The sequence below is a fragment of the Lepidochelys olivacea genome, assembly GCF_965140295.1.
Source record: "Lepidochelys olivacea isolate rLepOli2 genome assembly, chromosome: 11".
Taxonomy (NCBI): Eukaryota; Metazoa; Chordata; order Testudines; family Cheloniidae; genus Lepidochelys; species Lepidochelys olivacea.
Genome location: NC_140421.1, coordinates 76,651,080 through 76,668,465, shown reverse-complemented (window position 1 = coordinate 76,668,465; position 17,386 = coordinate 76,651,080). Strand labels below are relative to the sequence as shown.

General features: G+C 52.2%; 1 long non-coding RNA gene across 1 annotated transcript; it reads left to right on the top strand.

Annotated features, from left to right (window-relative positions):
- Window positions 1–8,210: 8,210 nt before the first annotated feature.
- Window positions 8,211–17,039, top strand: LOC311528564. Its single transcript, XR_014713636.1, has 2 exons — window positions 8,211–9,861; window positions 14,566–17,039. It is a non-coding gene; the product is annotated as an uncharacterized lncRNA (long non-coding RNA).
- Window positions 17,040–17,386: the final 347 nt, after the last annotated feature.

Sequence of the window (17,386 nt, the reverse complement as noted above, 5' to 3'; positions counted from 1 at the left end):
CCCACAGACCCCCGTTGTCGTCAGCTGGGATCAAAGAGGGGGACCTGTGGAGCTTAATGGACGAGCCTCTACTGCGTGAGCTAAAAGACCTGTTCTCCTCTCCAAGACTGTAGGAGGTTCACACATCTTTAGTTGGTCTAGGTGCTGCTGAAGGGGGACAGAGCGCCACACCAAGCAGGCATGGGTTACACATGGTTAAGGCTATGAGTTTTTCACAGAGGTTGCAGAAGTCACGGAATCCGTGACTTCCAGAGACCTCTGTGACTTCAGCTCGAAGCTCCAAGCGAGCCCCCACAGCTGCCCAGCCACTGTGAGCGGTGTGGGGACCCCGCAGCTGAACTCCCCGTGGACAGGTCACGGGCTTCTGTGAATTTTTCTTTATTGCCTGTGACCTGCCGTGACTTTTACTAAAAATATCCCTGACAAAATCTTAGCCTTACCCATGGTTAGGTAGGTGAGAGGAGGGCGGAAAGGTGTTACTTGTAGAGACCCAGAGATACAGGCATGAGGGACAGCTGGCTGCCTGGGGCCCCATGCCCATGGAGTGTCCCAGAAGACAATGGCCATTCCAATTGTCTGGACATTTGGCACCAAACAATAAATGACCATGGACGGCCCACCCTCCATGGGAAGCCAACCAAGTGTACCCAGCTGGAGGACAAAGGACTAGGCTGGGGTTCTAAGTGTGGGAAGCTGGAGGCAGGAGAGGAGCTTGTGGGCTCGGACGACAGAGGGGACAGAGGGCTCTGGGACTGACCCAGATGGACCTTTCCGTTCTCTGTCTTCACTAACCACTGTCTGTGTTGTGTTCCAGACATGTCAAAAAACAGGGAGAGTCAATTATTTTTTATAAAGATCCAAATTTCTTGGTCAAGGCATAGTCAAGGTCCAGACTTCAGAGAAAATAATAAAAAATAATAACAATCTTGATCATAATAAAATAATAAAAAGATTTCAGGATCTGCTGGAAAGCAGCTGGTGGTCCAGACTTGACTGCCCCTGTAATATCCCCCCCTGCTTTTACAGTGCAGGTTGAGAGTCACTCCAGGGTAAGGAAGTGGGGTACATGGCTCCCTGGGAGCCTGCAAGTCTCCCTTGGGTGTCCAACTCAGGTGGACTTGCTGACGTGAAGCAGGGGTGTTGAAGGCTCTGAGATTCAGAGTCAGGAGGCGGTGAAGCCAAGTGACTTTCCTCATTGGAAAAAGTGTGACCTTAAGGGGGTTGCCACACTAAAGAGCTCCTCCCAGGGACTGTTCAAGAGTACCAGACCTATGGCAGGGAAACAGCCTGGAGATGATGGTGCTGGGCCGGAGCGGGCCAGGCCCAGCAGCTCTGCCGGGGAGCTACCTTGGAGCTGAGGTCACTTTTTCAGAGGGTTGGAGAAGGGGGACCTGCTCCCACAGCCTCACTCTGCTCAGTGACGATGTTATCGCTGGGCCCAAACCAGTGACCCCAAACCAGCCCCCAGAGCCATTGTCTGTTTGCAGGAGCAAATCCCGACCCGCCTGCAGCATCTGTGGGAGGAGACAGAAGAGCTCCTGGGCCTGAAATCCGACTGGGACAAGGAGAGGGAGAGGCTCCTGGTAGGTGCCCTGCCCTGCCCGGCCGCTTTGCACAGGGGTGTCAGCAACAGCAGCAGGGGGTCTCTGCGCTGCTTGGGGTCTGGGTCATTCAGAAGGTTAAAGGGTTTCCAGGGTCGCTACAGGGAGACAGGTCAGGGCCATTTTAACCAGTGCAGGGCAGACTCTGCTCTCAGGTACCTGGTGTACATCAGGAGTGAGCCCACCGAAGTCAGTGGGGTCAGGTCAGACTCCTCTGGGACCCTGCTGTTAGTTCCCACTGGGGTCAATGGGTTTACACCAGGGTAGCTGGGAGCAGCCTCTGGCTCTGTCTCTCTAGCGCTGGGAGGGGGGGCAGAGGGAGAGGCCAGTAAAACACTGAACAGGCGCAGATGTGGCAGGGGTCGGGGCGGAGCAGGGGGAGACTTTTGCTGATCCCAGGGTTCGAGTGTCAGACGTCCCAGTGATGCCATTGGGCAGTTTGGGAAGCACCATTTGCCACGGCCTGGTCTGCACTTCACTCTGGTACTGGGACAGTGGTGGGGACGGGCTGGGGGCTGGTGATTTTGGGTCACGTTTTTATACGAGCAAAAGCTCTCGTGTAGCCACGGTTACTCTGGCAAAGAGATGGAATGAAACGCTCTGGGGAGCCCGGACAAGGCTTTGTACCATTTCCCAAGACACCCGCTCTCCCCGGGTCCCTGCCCTGCCCCTGCGTCTCTCTGTGCACCCCAGAGGCAGACGGAAGTGGAGCGGCCGCTGGTGGTGTCCAAGTGCGAGGGGCTGCACCAGTTTCTGGCCGAACAGGAGCGCCTCCTCCTGGCCCGGCTGGGAGAGCTGGGCGAGGAGATTGGGAGGAGGAGGGAGGACAATGCCACCCACCTGGGTGAGGAGATTTCCCGGCTCAGCGCCCTGATCACGGAGCTGGAGGGGAAGCGTCAGCAGCCGGTGCTGGAATTGCTGCAGGTGAGACAGTGTCGGATGCACCCAGAGCCCAGTGCAGGGAGGGGACGGCCCCTGAGTCACTCGGGCTGACAGGGTAACTCAGTGCAGGGCGCACGGCCCGGGGCGTCTGCAGGGCCAGGGGCCCAGGGCTGCAGAGAGACAGGAGTTTGGGCTGTCGGGGAGGTGGGGGAGGCTGGTGAAAGGCTGTTCCAGCCCTGGGCTCAGCACAGAGGACCCGGCCGTCCCGTCCCTGCGGAACATCTGGTGTGAACGGGGCTCTGCTCCCTCTAGCACAGCCCTTCAGAGTCTCCACCCCACTGGGGGAGCAGCCTGTGGGGCCGGGCTGGGGGAGCAGAGTGACCCGTCTGGGGCAGGGGGCCGGCTGGGCCATGGCCACTGACTCTCTGCTCTGTCTCTCCTTCCCCTCTGGGGTGTCAGAAGTGCTGTGAGCAGATACACCCGGGCTCCGTCTGCCCCCAGGCCTCCTTGTGCTGGGAAGAGACTCAGGGTATGTCTACACTACGGAATTAGGTCGAATTTATAGAAGTCGGTGTTTTGGAAATCGGTTTTATATAGTCGAGTTTGTGCGTCCCCACAGAAAATGCTCTAAGGGCATTAAGTGCATTCACTCGGCGGAGCGCTTCCACAGGACCGAGGCAAGCGTCGACTTCCGGAGCGTTGCACTGTGGGTAGCTACCCCACAGTTCCCGCAGTCTCCGCTGCCCATTGGAATTCTGGGTTGAGATCCCAATGCCTGATGGGGCTAAAACATTGTCGCGGGTGGTTCTGGGCACATATCGTCAGGCCTCCGTTCCCTCCCTCCCTCCCTCCGTGAAAGCAAGGGCAGGCAATGGTTTCACGCCTTTTTTCCTGAGTTACCTGTGCAGACGCCATACCACGGCAAGCCTGGAGCCGCTCAGCTCACCGTCACCGTATGTCTCCTGGGTGCTGGCAGACGTGGTACTGCATTGCTACACAGCAGCAGCAACCCATTGCCTTGTGGCAGCGGACGGTGCAATAGGACTGGTAGCCGTCATCGTCATGTCCGAGGTGCTCCTGGTGGCCTGTGTGAGGTCGATCAGGAGCGCCTGGGCAGACATGGGCGCAGGGACTAAATTTGGAGTGACTTGATCCGGTCATTCTCTTTAGTCCTGCAGTCAGTCCTATAGAACCATCTTATGGTGAGCAGGCAAGCGATACGGATTGCTCGCAGTCCTATTGCATCATCTTGTGCCGGGCAGGCAAGCGATGAGGATGGCTAGCAGTCCTATTGTACCATCTTCTGCCGAGCAGCCATGAGATGTGGATGGCATGCAGTCCTTCTGCACCATCTGCTGTCAGCCAAAGATGTAAAAGATGGATGGAGTGGATCAAAACAAGAAATAAACCAGATTTGTTTTGTACTCATTTGCTTCCCCCCCTGTCTAGGGGACTCATTCCTCTAGGTTACACTGCAGTCACTCACAGAGAAGGTGCAGCGAGGTAAATCTAGCCATGTATCAATCAGAGGCCAGACTAACCTCCTTGTTCCAATAAGAACAATAACTTAGGTGCACCATTTCTTATTGGAACCCTCCGTGAAGTCCTGCCTGAAATACTCCTTCATGTAAAGCCACCCGCTTTGTTGATTTTAGCTCCCTGAAGCCAACCCTGTAAGCCGTGTCCTCAGTCGCCCCTCCCTCCGTCAGAGCAACAGCAAACAATCGTGCATCTGAGTTGAGAGTGCTGTCCAGAGCAGTCACAATGGAGCACTCTGGGATAGCTCCCAGAGGCCAATACCTCGAATTGTGTCCACAGTACCCCAAATTCAACCCGGCAAGGCCGATTTAAGCGCTGATCCACTTGTCAGGGGTGGAGTAAGGAAATCGATTTTAAGAGCCCTTTAAGTCGAAATAAAGGGCTTCATCGTGTGGACAGGTGCAGGTTTACATCGATTTAAAGCTGCTAAATTCGACCTAAAGTCCTAGTATAGACCAGGGCTCAGAGCCCAGGCAGCAGACCCAGCATCCCGACCGTGGGACGGTCTCACCCTCTGGATCCAGCCCCCCTCCATCCCCATAGCCCTGGGGCTGCTGCCGCTGTGTCTGTGTGACCCACCCTGGGAAGGGGAGTGCCCCACAGCTCTGGGCTGGAGAACCCTCCCTGGGACCAGGCTGGCTTGGGGGATCATTAATGGGGCTGAGAGCCTGTCACCCCGAGGGCCCAGCTAGGACCTGGCCCCAGCTCTGTCATGGCCCAAAGCCTGTCCCGTGTGAGGGGGGCCCAAGGGCCTGTGGGGAAAGAGCTGAGTGTCCCAGCCCAGGCCCTCGTGGGGCAGTGTCCCGGTCCCAGAACCCCCACCCCACGGGGAGTGACCAGGCCCCTTGGAGGCTGAGAGGAGAAGCTGAGAAGAAGCTGGGCCTGGAGAATGAGCCCCTTGCTCATCCCCGGGAGAAGCCCCTCCAGGCCCTTGTAGGGAACGTGGGGTTGGGCCAGGTGTGAGGGGAGCTGGCCCTGCCTGGGCTGGGTTTTCTCTCTGGATGGAGAGAGGCCCCCAGTCTCCAGGCTGGCCCCCCGGCAGATCGTGCAGGCAGTAAATTCCCTGGGCAGCAGAGGTCACGGCCCCGTTAGCCCTGCCTGTGGCCCAGCTCCCACCCACTCCCCATCTGGCTCTGGGGGGCAGGAACTTAGAGCAAAGGAGGGGGAGGAATAAACACGCTCATGTCTCTGCAGGGATGAGAAGGCCATGTCTCCGCATCCGGTGCCCGAGTCCCCTGAGCTGGAAAAGAGAATCCGGGATTTCCCTCGAGAGAACAATCTCCAGGAGGCTGTGACGGGATTCCTGGGTAAGGGGCGCTGCTGGGGGTTTCTCTCATTGTATTTGAGCAGGGCAGGGGGAGGGATTTGGCCCAGCAGGTTGGGTTATTATCAGTTCCTGTGTGCCCCTATTACTCGTGGATCAGAGCTTCATTCAGAGCACTGTGACTGCCCAGCCCAGAGGGGCCCAGATCCTGGGAGAGCCCTTGGGGTCCCAGCTTCCCTGGCTGCTCAGAGCAGAGCCCAAAGGGGAAGATTTCAGGAGAGCAGATAATTCATAATCATGAATCTGTGCGCCCAGTGCTGTCTCCTGCTCTCTCCCTGGCTATCTGAGCGCAGGGGCGGGTGCTCTTGGTTAACAGGAGACGTTATCACGGATTCTCAGCCTCCCTGACTGACACCAGCTGAGCCTCAGGGCCCTAGTGTTTAAGCACTTTGGGCCACACTTTCAATGGTATTTAGGTGTCTGGTGGGAACCTCCAAAGCACCTAACTCCTATGGACTTGCCTAACCTGCTTCAGCCCTTTTGAAAATCCCATTCTCCAAGCTGTTTCCCTGCCATAGGTCTGGTGCTCTTGAACAGTCCCTGGGAGGAGCTCTTTAGTGTGGCAACCCCTTAAGGTCACATCTTGATTATCATGCACATTGTCACTTTGGATGAGCTATTACCAGCAGGATAGTGAGTTTGTGTGTGTGTGGTTTTTGGGAGGGGGGTGAGGGGGTGAGAGAACCTGGATTTGTGCAGGAAATGGCCCAACTTGATTATCATGCACATTGTGTCGAGAGTTGTCACTTTGGATGGGCTATCACCAGCAGGAGAGTGAATTTGTGTGGGGGGGGTGGAGGGTGAGAAAACCTGGATTTTTGCTGGAAATGGCCCAACTTGATGATCACTTTAGATAAGCTATTACCAGCAGGACAGTGGGGTGGGAGGAGGTATTGTTTCATATTCTCTGTGTGTATATAAAGTCTGCTGCAGTTTCCACGGTATGCATCCGATGAAGTGAGCTGTAGCTCACGAAAGCTCATGCTCAAATAAATTGGTTAGTCTCTAAGGTGCCACAAGTCCTCCTTTTCTTTTTGCGAATACAGACTAACTCGGCTGTTACTCTGAAACCTGTCATTATGCAAGGCACTGCATTTAGCCGTATGGAGTGGAAATCTATCAACTGCATGAAAAAACTTGTACAGATACAGAGAGACATCATCTTCCTTCTATCTACATAGAGTGCTTCCGCCGACGTGCACGGGCTGAAATTGTGGAAAAGCAGCATCACTTGCCCCATAACCTCAGCCATGCGGAACGCAATGCCATCCACAGCCTCAGAAACAACTCTGACATCATAATCAAAAAGGCTGACAAAGGAGGTGCTGTTGTCATCATGAATAGGTCGGAATATGAACAAGAGGCTGCTCGGCAGCTCTCCAACACGAGTTTCTACAAGCCATTACCCTATGATCCCACTGAGAGTTACCAAAAGCAACTACAGCATTTGCTCAAGAAACTTCCTGAAAAAGCACAAGATCAAATCCACACAGACACACCCCTGGAACCCCGACCTGGGATATTCTATCTACTACCCAAGATCCATAAACCTGGAAATCCTGGGCGCCCCATCATCTCAGGCATTGGCACCCTGACAGCAGGATTGTCTGGCTATGTAGACTCCCTCCTCAGGCCCTACGCTACCAGCACTCCCAGCAACCTTCGAGACACCACTGACTTCCTGAGGAAACTTCAATCCATCGGTGATCTTCCTGAAAACACCGTCCTGGCCACTATGGATGTCGAAGCCCTCTACACCAACATTCCACACAAAGATGGACTACAAGCCGTCAGGAACTCTATCCCCGATAATGTCACGGCAAACCTGGTGGCTGAACTTTGTGACTTTGTCCTTAACCATAACTATTTTACATTTGGGGACAATGTATACCTTCAGATCAGCGGCACTGCTATGGGTACCCGCATGGCCCCACAGTATGCCAACATTTTTATGGCTGATTTAGAACAACGCTTCCTCAGCTCTCGTCCCCTAAAGCCCCTACTCTACTTGCGCTATATTGATGACATCTTCATCATCTGGACCCATGGAAAAGAAGCCCTTGAGGAATTCCACCATGATTTCAACAATTTCCATCCCACCATCAACCTCAGCCTGGTCCAGTCCACACAAGAGATCCACTTCCTGGACACGACAGTGCTCATAAACAATGGTCACATAAACACCACCCTATACCGGAAACCTACTGACCGCTATTCCTACCTGCATGCCTCCAGCTTTCACCCTGACCACACCACACGATCCATCGTCTACAGCCAAGCTCTGCGATACAACCGCATTTGCTCCAACCCCTCAGACAGAGACAAACACCTACAAGATCTCTGTCAAGTTTTCTTACAACTACAATACCCACCTGCAGAAGTAAAGAAACAGATTGATAGAGCCAGAAGAGTTCCCAGAAGTTACCTACTACAGGACAGGCCTAACAAAGAAAATAACAGAACGCCACTAGCCGTCACCTTCAGCCCCCAACTAAAACCCCTCCAACGCATTATTAAGGATCTACAACCTATCCTGAAGGCTGACCCAACACTCTCACAAATCTTGGGAGACAGGCCAGTCCTTGCCTACAGACAGCCCCCCAACCTGAAGCAAATACTCACCAACAACCACATACCACACAACAGAACCACTAACCCAGGAACCTATCCTTGCAACAAAGCCCGTTGCCAACTGTGCCCACATATCTATTCAGGGGACACCATCCCAGGGCCTAATCACATCAGCCACACTATCAGAGGCTCGTTCACCTGCACATCCGCCAACGTGATATATGCCATCATGTGCCAGCAAGGCCCCTCTGCCATGTACATTGGTCAAACTGGACAGTCTCTACGTAAAAGAATAAATGGACACAAATCAGATGTCAAGAATTATAACATTCATAAACCAGTCGGAGAACACTTCAATCTCTCTGGTCACGCAATCACTGACATGAAGGTCGCTATCTTAAAACAAGAAAACTTCAAATCCAGACTCCAGCGAGAAACTGCTGAATTGGAATTCATTTGCAAATTGGATACTATTAATTTAGGCTTAAATAGAGACTGGGAGTGGCTAAGTCATTATGCAAGGTAGCCTATTTCCCCTTGTTTTTTCCTACCCACCCCCCTCCAGATGTTCTGGTTTAAATTGGATTTAAACTTGGAGAGTGGTCAGTTTGGATGAGCTATTACCAGCAGGAGAGTGAGTTTGTGTGTGTATGCGGGTGGGGGGGTGAGAAAACCTGGATTTGTGCTGGAAATGGCCCACCTTGATTATCATGCACATTGTAGGGAGATTTCAGAGTAACAGCCGTGTTAGTCTGTATTCACAAAAAGAAAAGGAGTACTTGTGGCACCTTAGAGACTAACCAATTTATTTGAGCACGAGCTTTCGTGAGCTACAGCTCACTTCATCAGATGCATATCGTGGAAACTGCAGCAGACTTTATATATACACAGAGAATATGAACCAATACCTCCTCCCACCCCACTGTCCTGTTGGTAATAGCTTATCTAAAGTGATCATCAGGTGAGCCATTTCCAGCACAAATCCAGGTTTTCTCACCCTCCACCCCCCCACACAAATTCACTCTCCTGCTGGTGATAGCCCATCCAAAGTGACAACTCTTTACACTGTTGGGAACACTGGGGCATGGCCACTAGGTAACTCGAGGGGATGGAAGACCACAAGTGTCGATGAAGCCCCCTCGCACTAGGCCCCTGTGTCCTTGGCCCCCCCCCTTCCTGCCTGGAGGCACTCACAGCAGCTCTGTGTGCTAGGCCCAAGTGTCCTTGGCCCCCCTGCCTGGAGGCACACACAGCAGTTATGCTGAGAATCTGCAACAGTATGTTGCAGAGTCAGACTGCCTGAAACTAAGCAAGGCCAAACAGGGGAGATATGGAAGAACAATGCTGAATAAAGCAGCTTTATGTATAGTTTAACAAATGATACAGAGAATCAGGGAACTAGCTGGGAACTGGATTGGCTGGCTATATGGATACTTGGAGCAGCTTGCTATTGGATAAGTATGCTGGAAAAAAGGATGTATAAAAGCCTGTGTAACTTCCTGCTCTGTTGTACAGGATTTGAGATTCAAATCTCCCTGTACCTTTTTGAAGCTTCAAATAAACTTTTCTGCTTCTCCACCCCGTTGTGATTATTGGGTGTAGCACACCGGGTAACGAACCAACTCAAGCTGTTGTTCAGCCTCTCGGCACTGGGTGCCGGCAACAGCTTTTGGCGTCCCTGGGTGGGCCCGAGGCTGCAATTTAGCCTTGCCCGGACCCCTCCTGGAGGTCGAGGATTGCGGCGAGAACCGACGCCCAGCGCGCACCGGTGAGTTCATCGGGGGCCTCGGAGGAGACGCGATTTGATCGACCCCAGAGGGCACAACGGTGCAACGCACTCATATAGTGGAGAAGCTGTTGTGGACCACGGTGAAGAACCGGTCCCTTGGACGTGGGGGAGGAGCAGCTGCAGGGCCACGGTGAAGAACCGGTCCCTTGGATCAGGTAGGATCCTTTTAAAATCCGGATTATATGCTCTGTTGGAACCTGGGGACGCCCAGAGTTACCCTGTAGGTATGGGACAGGGACAGAGCTCAGAGGTTAGGGCACGGTGTACGCCCCTAGAGTGCATTCTAGCAAACTGGAAGGTATTTGGTGCGGATCCGATGACTAAGAGCCAATTAAAACGATTCTGTACAGTTGACTGGCCTCAATATCAACTCGAGGACCAGGAGTGGTGGCCACCAGGAGGGTCAATTAATTACAACACGATCCTTCAGTTACTCCTGTTCTGTCAGAGAACAAGGAAATGGAATGAACATATGTATGCGCATTTGTTTCTGGCTTTATGTACTCAACCAGATATTTTACAGCGCTGTAATCTGACTCCAACTGGTTTGGTAGCAGCTAATGTTAGTCCCCAGACCCCCACCCCCACTGTAATGACAGAGCCGGTGTCCCCTTCGGCCCCTACACCCACACCTTGTAAGTCCCCAATGGTTGGCCTATACCCCTTAATCACTGAAACTAAAGTCGCCCGGTCTGGATCAGACAGGCGTCCTGCCACAACTATGCAGGTTTATACTCATGTGCCCTTTAATCCTGTGGATTTGGCTGCTTTCAAAGCACAGGCAGGAGAGTTTTCCACCAACCCAAGCAGGTTTATATCAGTCTTTGAGGGGTGCCTCAGTAGTCACAAGCCGGACTGGGATGATTGTAACGTCCTCCTGCGAACCCTATTGTCTGAGGTTGAAAGACAACAGGTTGTGTCCAAGGCAAGGGAGGAGGCACAGAGACGGTACGACCGGGATCGTATTAATGTCCCTGACCCGGATGCACAAGTCCCCCGACCAGACCCCAGGTGGGATCCAAATGATCATGGGGATATGACCCGCCTTACCTCCTATAAGGAGTTGCTTTTGCATGGACTCCGTCACTCGGCTGTCCGACATAATAATTGGGCAAAGCCATATGAAGTAATGCAGGATTTAAAAGAAAGCCCAGGGGCCTTTCTACAGCGTATTCGGGACACCATTCGACAGAACACTAATGCAGACCCCGATGATCAGGCAACTGAGTCAATTATTAAGGGAATTTTTACGAGCAGAGCAGCCCCTGATATTAAGAGAAAGTTACAGAAAAAGGAGGATTTAATGGGTATGACCATGGCACAAATTTTAGAGACTGCAAACCGAGCTTATAGTCTGAGAGAGACAGAGAAGGAGAGAAAGCAAGTGAGATTGATGGTAACAGCGGTACAGGCCGGCACTAAGAGAAGTGGCCGGGGAGGAAGGAGCCGTGGACGCGACCGTCCGGGCCTGCAGGAGAGACGACTGGGTCGCAACCAGTGTGCCCTGTGTCGACAGGAGGGACACTGGAAAAATGAGTGCCCAAAGAGGAAAGAAAAGGGGGGTGCCCCTATGATGGCGATGGTGGAGCAGGAATAGGGGTGTCAGGGGAGACGGACCACCCTACCCCCGGAACCCCGAGTAAAGATGCGGGTGGGAAGCTCAGAAATAGATTTTTTAGTGGACTCTGGAGCGGCCCGAACTGCCGTAAATCAGCCTCTTCAGTTGCCAGTAGCAGATTCCCTTACTGTGGTGGGAGCCACAGGCAGGGACACCAAGTGCCCAGTGTATGCCCCAGCGGAATGTGCTTTGGGAGACAGGACTATATCCCACAAGCTGGTATACCTCCCTGAGTGTCCAACCCCTCTGCTGGGACGGGATCTACTTTGTCGCCTCGGTGCCACCCTGCATTTTACTGAGGACGAAATAACCCTTACCTTACCCCCTGAGAATGCCTGGATCATGACCCTTGCAGTTGAGCCCTCAGCCATGCAAGCCCCAGAATGGAGCCCGTGGGAAGACCAGGTGTACCCCCTCGTGTGGGCATCAGGGATTCCAGGAAAGGCCACCCACCAGACCCCTATTACTATTCAGCTCATACCAGGGAAAGGCCCAGTGCAAGTAAAACAGTATCCAATCAAGAGGGAAGCCAGAGAAGGTTTACAGGAAACTATAGATCGATTCCTAATGTATGGTATTCTCCGGGAATGTCAGTCAGCCTGGAACACTCCCATTCTACCCGTACAGAAGCCTGATGGCACGTATCGGCTGGTACAGGACCTAAGGGCAGTCAATGAACGGGTTAAGACTCTGCACCCTCTTGTCCCTAACCCGTACACCTTATTGGCTTCTATAGGGGGACAGTATACCCATTTTTCAGTCCTTGATCTGAAAGATGCTTTCTTTACCATCCCAGTTGCCACCCCATCACAGGAGATCTTCTCCTTCGAGTGGGAGGACCGAAAAAGGGTTAAAAAGCAACTTTGCTGGACAGTGTTGGCCCAGGGATTTAAAAACTCTCCCACCCTTTTTGGCCAGGCTCTGGCCAGGGACCTACAGGAGTGGGATAATGAGGAGGCTCTCCTTCTGCAGTATGTAGATGATTTGTTAATTGCCACTGTGGGCCAAAAACCCTGTCTTAAAGCCACCGTGAGCCTCCTGAATTTTATTGGACTTCGGGGATATCGTGTAGCACGGAGTAAGGCTCAAATTGCCCTCCCAGAGGTACGGTACCTCGGGTTTCACATACGGCAAGGGGAGCGTCAGCTTTCAAGCGAAAGAAAGGAAGCTATCTGTCAAGTTCCTACCCCAAGTAACCGTAAGCGGCTCAGGGCATTTCTGGGTATGGCAGGCTTTTGCAGGATATGGATCCCAGAGTTCGGACTGTGGGCTAAACCCCTGTACGACTGTGTAAAAGGAGCAGATCATGACCCCTTCTATTGGACCCCAGAGGCTGACAGGGCATTTAAAATCCTGAAAAGAAAATTGATGGAAGCCCCAGCTCTGGGCCTGCCAGATCTCTCTAAGCCGTTTCAGTTGTATGTACATGAACGAAGGGGGGTGGCGCTAGGAGTGCTTACACAGCTGTTAGGAGCATGGAAGCGTCCTGTGGCTTATTTTTCTAAGCAATTGGATCAGGTTGCAAAGGGTTGGCCGGCATGTTTACGGGCGGTCGCAGCTACTGCCCTAGTGCTTGAGGAAGCAGAGAAGCTAACATTGGGAGGGGTTATGCAAATCTATACTCCCCATATGGTCCGAGCCTTATTGGATGCAAAGGGAGGGCTTTGGCTCACCCAGGCTCGGATTGCTCGGTACCAGGCTAAGCTGTTAGAGAACTCTGAAGTCACCCTACAGCCTTGCCCCTCCCTTAACCCAGCCACTCTCTTGCCAGAAACAGAGGAACAGAAACATGACTGTTTAGAGATCATAGATGCCCAGTACTCCAGCCGTCCGGATTTAAAGGATGTACCCCTCCCAAATGCAGATTATGAGTGGTACACGGATGGTAGCAGTACTGTAATAGATGGGCAAAGGAGGGCGGGTTATGCTGTTGTGACCCTCCATGACACTGTGGAAGCTGAAGGTTTGCCTGCTGGGACCTCTGCCCAGCTTGCCGAACTAATAGCCCTGACCCGTGCACTTGAACTGTCAAAAGGAAAGCGGGTCAACATTTTTACTGATTCAAAGTATGCTTTTGGTGTGCTGCATGCTCATGCTGGCCTATGGAAGCAAAGGGGAATGCTGACAGCCCAAGGCTCCCCAGTCAAGTACGGGCCCCAAATCCTCCAGCTCCTAGAAGCTGTACAACTCCCCTCGGAAGTGGTGGTGGTACACTGTAAAGCCCATCAAAGGGAGGATCAAGATGTGGCCAGAGGTAACGCCCGGGCAGATAGAGAGGCTAAGCATGCTGGCACCCTGCCATCCCCTCAGGCTGAGAACGCCCATATGCATGCCCTTATCCCATCAGTAGGGGAGCTTCCAACCCCTCAGTACTCTGGGGAGGAGAGACAGCTAACTGACAAACTCAGTCTCCGGGAAAAGGAGGGATGGCTCCATTCCCCAGAAGGGAAGGTCCTCTTACCAAAGGGCCTAATCCGGCCAGTGCTGCAGAAACTACATCAAACCACTCATGCTGGCAGGGAAGCACTTATCCAGCTACTGGGAAAATACTTTATCACTTCCGGACTCCGACCCCTGGCTGCCCAGGTACAAGCGGACTGTTTAGTCTGCCAAAAGAATAACCCCCGACCGGGACATCCTGTGCCACCAGCTGCCCTAGAACCCACTCCGGGCCCCGGACAAGTGTGGCAAATAGACTTTACTGAGTTTCCCCGGACTCAAGGGTTCAAATATCTCCTTGTTATAGTGGATCGGTTCAGCGGATGGCCAGAAGCCTTCCCATGCCGTAACTGCACTGCCAGGACAGTGGCTCTCAAGTTTGTTAAGAAGATCGTTCCTCGCTTTGTACTCCCCCTGTGGATGGAATCTGACAACGGGACACACTTCACGTCAAAAATCATTCAAAGCATCTCACATGCCTTACGGATCCCCTGGAACTCCATACGCCCTGGAGACCGCAAGCCAGTGGGGTAGTGGAGCGTACCAATCAGACCCTTAAACGGCATCTCTCAAAAGTGTGCCAAGAAGCCTCACTGCGATGGCCTGATGCTTTGCCCCTCGTCCTACTCCGTACCCGCGTTCTCCCAAAGGGTAGATTAGGGCTCAGTCCCTTTGAAATTATGTTTGGAAGGGCATGGCCCATGAATGGCACCCCGGTTCTGTCAGGGGAATGGGAGTTGGGTAATGTTTTTTTGTCACAGTATATGTGTTCCCTGTCTGCTGTTCTCTTGTCTCTTCACAGGTATACCAAGGATTCCCAGCCTCTCCCCTTGGACTCTCCTGTTCACTCCTTACAGCCCGGTGACTCTGTGCTTGTTCGCACCTGGAAAGACGAGCCTCTCCAGGAAAAGTGGAAAGGACCCTATACCGTCCTGCTGATCTCCCATACAGCGGCAAAGATCGAGGGATACAAGATACATCACTCTCGTCTGAAGGCAGTAACCGCCCCCTCGTCAGCAGAACAGTGGACCGTCCAACCTGCTGACTCCTCATCTAGTGACGATCTCGGGCTAAAGCTACTGTTTAAAAGACACAAATAGCGGGCACCTTAATGCTAAAATGGGCCCACCCAGGTACTGGAGACCCTGGGTTGGGAAGACTCTGGTAATAATTAATTGGGTAACATTGTTATTCTTTGTATTGGTATTTCCAAATTGTGCATATCGGGAGCATAACTCCTTTGTTTTGCTTGCGCACCATGTTGCTACTTTAACAAACCAGACTGATTGCTGGGTATGTGCTCCAACTCCACTGTCCCCAAAACGGGAATGCCCCTTGACATGCTGCCCTTGACCCTAGCAGAATTAGCCGCCACCAAAGAGCTGGAAAGAACGGACTCACCGTTCTGGAATAAGACCTCTTTACAGCAAGCCACCTATCAGGACCAGGAGTATTCAGTTGCAGTACTCACTGAGGGAGTGTTATGTTTTACCCGAAACCAATCTGATCCCTATGGGCGTCCTGTGGGAAAGAGCTCCTGTGTTATTACACAGTGGGCTGATGGGTATTGGATAAAGACCAACAGGGGAGGCCAACGGTGTGGGTGTAATGGTTCCTCCCCTTTTAGGGAAACACTTACAAATAATCTTACCACAAAAAAGGGGTTTGGAAATTTAACTTGCCATCCAGTTAATATCTCCAATGTAGCAAGCCAATGGTGGGTTTGTAGTGGTCCCTATGGCGAGTGTAATTTGAACGGCACAATTAGAAATGCCCACACTTGTACCCAATCAGGAGGATGGGATGCCCCCCTAAGGGCATATGAACTGTTTGGAAAAGCAGCCTTAAATATCCCAGGAATCCCCTTAAGAAACAGTCCTTATTGGGCCCTACAGGGTCACTATTTTGTATGTGGCCGAAAGGCTTACAAGGTGTTGCCAGCCAACTGGACAGGTAGCTGTTATATAGCTCATGGAGTTCCTCATCTTTCCATAACTGCCACACTGCCCAAAGGAAAGATTAGAAATGCCCGAGACACCTCTGTTGAGTCACGAGAAAAGACCCTGCGGCGACTGACTAAGGCATTGGCGGACAATATGAAGAATCCCTTCACAACCGAGAAGCTGGTAGGGTGCTCTGTACTGGGAATAGCACCACTGTTTACCGGGCCAGCCCTGGCATGCATAGGCCGCTATACTGTAAGGCTGCCGATGGTACTTGAGAAAGTGGCCTTAGAGTTAGAGGACTCGGTTAGTGATTTAGGGTCAGCAGTAAAAACATTAAATAAAGAGGTACAGCAGCTCAGGACGTTTTCCCTCCAAAACAGGCTGGCTTTGGACTATCTCTTGGCATCCCAAGGAGGGGTTTGTGCCCTTATCGGGCCCCGATGTTGTGTATATGTAAATGATAGCAGTTATGAGATCTATGAAAAGGTGGTACAGGCTGAAGCCCATGCCCGAGCCGGAGCACAGGTTGCCTATACTGCCCCAGAGAACGATTGGTTGCAAACCTTGTTTTCAGGCTGGGGTTTGTCGTCTTGGCGGTTTATTTAGCCTGCTATTGAAATTTCTCTTTCCTGTATTGCTTGTATTACTGGTATTATGCTGTGCGGTATCATGTGTCAGGGCCCTTTTGCAAAAGTTAATAAGTCATTCTCTTCAGGGCTATCACAAAGTGCTTATGCAAAGTCATATTGTAAAGAAATAAGTAGCCCAAGTGAGAAAACTCAGAGCCAAGGCTGTTGAGTGTTCTCAAAGGGGGGAGTTGTTGGGAACACTGGGGCATGGCCACTAGGTAACTCGAGGGGATGGAAGACCACGAGTGTTGATGAAGCCCCCTCGCACTAGGCCCCTGTGTCCTTGGCCCCCCCCCCTCCTGCCTGGAGGCACTCACAGCAGCTCTGTGTGCTAGGCCCAAGTGTCCTTGGCCCCCCTGCCTGGAGGCACACACAGCAGTTATGCTGAGAATCTGCAACAGTATGTTGCAGAGTCAGACTGCCTGAAACTAAGCAAGGCCAAACAGGGGAGATATGGAAGAACAATGCTGAATAAAGCAGCTTTATGTATAGTTTAACAAATGATACAGAGAATCAGGGAACTAGCTGGGAACTGGATTGGCTGGCTGTATGGATACTTGGAGCAGCTTGCTATTGGATAAGTATGCTGGAAAAAAGGATGTATAAAAGCCTGTGTAACTTCCTGCTCTGTTGTACAGGATTTGAGATTCAAATCTCCCTGTACCTTTTTGAAGCTTCAAATAAACTTTTCTGCTTCTCCACCCCGTTGTGATTATTGGGTGTAGCACACTGGGTAACGAACCAACTCAAGCTGTTGTTCAGCCTCTCGGCACTGGGTGCCGGCAACAACACAATGTGCATGACAATCAAGTTGGGCTATTTCCTGCACAAATCCAGGTTTTCTCACATCCCGCCACCCCCATACACACACAAACTCACTCTCCTGCTGGTAAGAGCTCATCCAAACTGACCACTCTTCAAGTTTAAATCCAAGTTAAACCAGAACATCTGGGGGGGGGGGGGGGGGAGGAAAAAACAAGAGGAAACAGGCCCGTTGCCAATTGTGCCCACATATCTATTCAGGGGACACCATCACAGGGCCTAATCA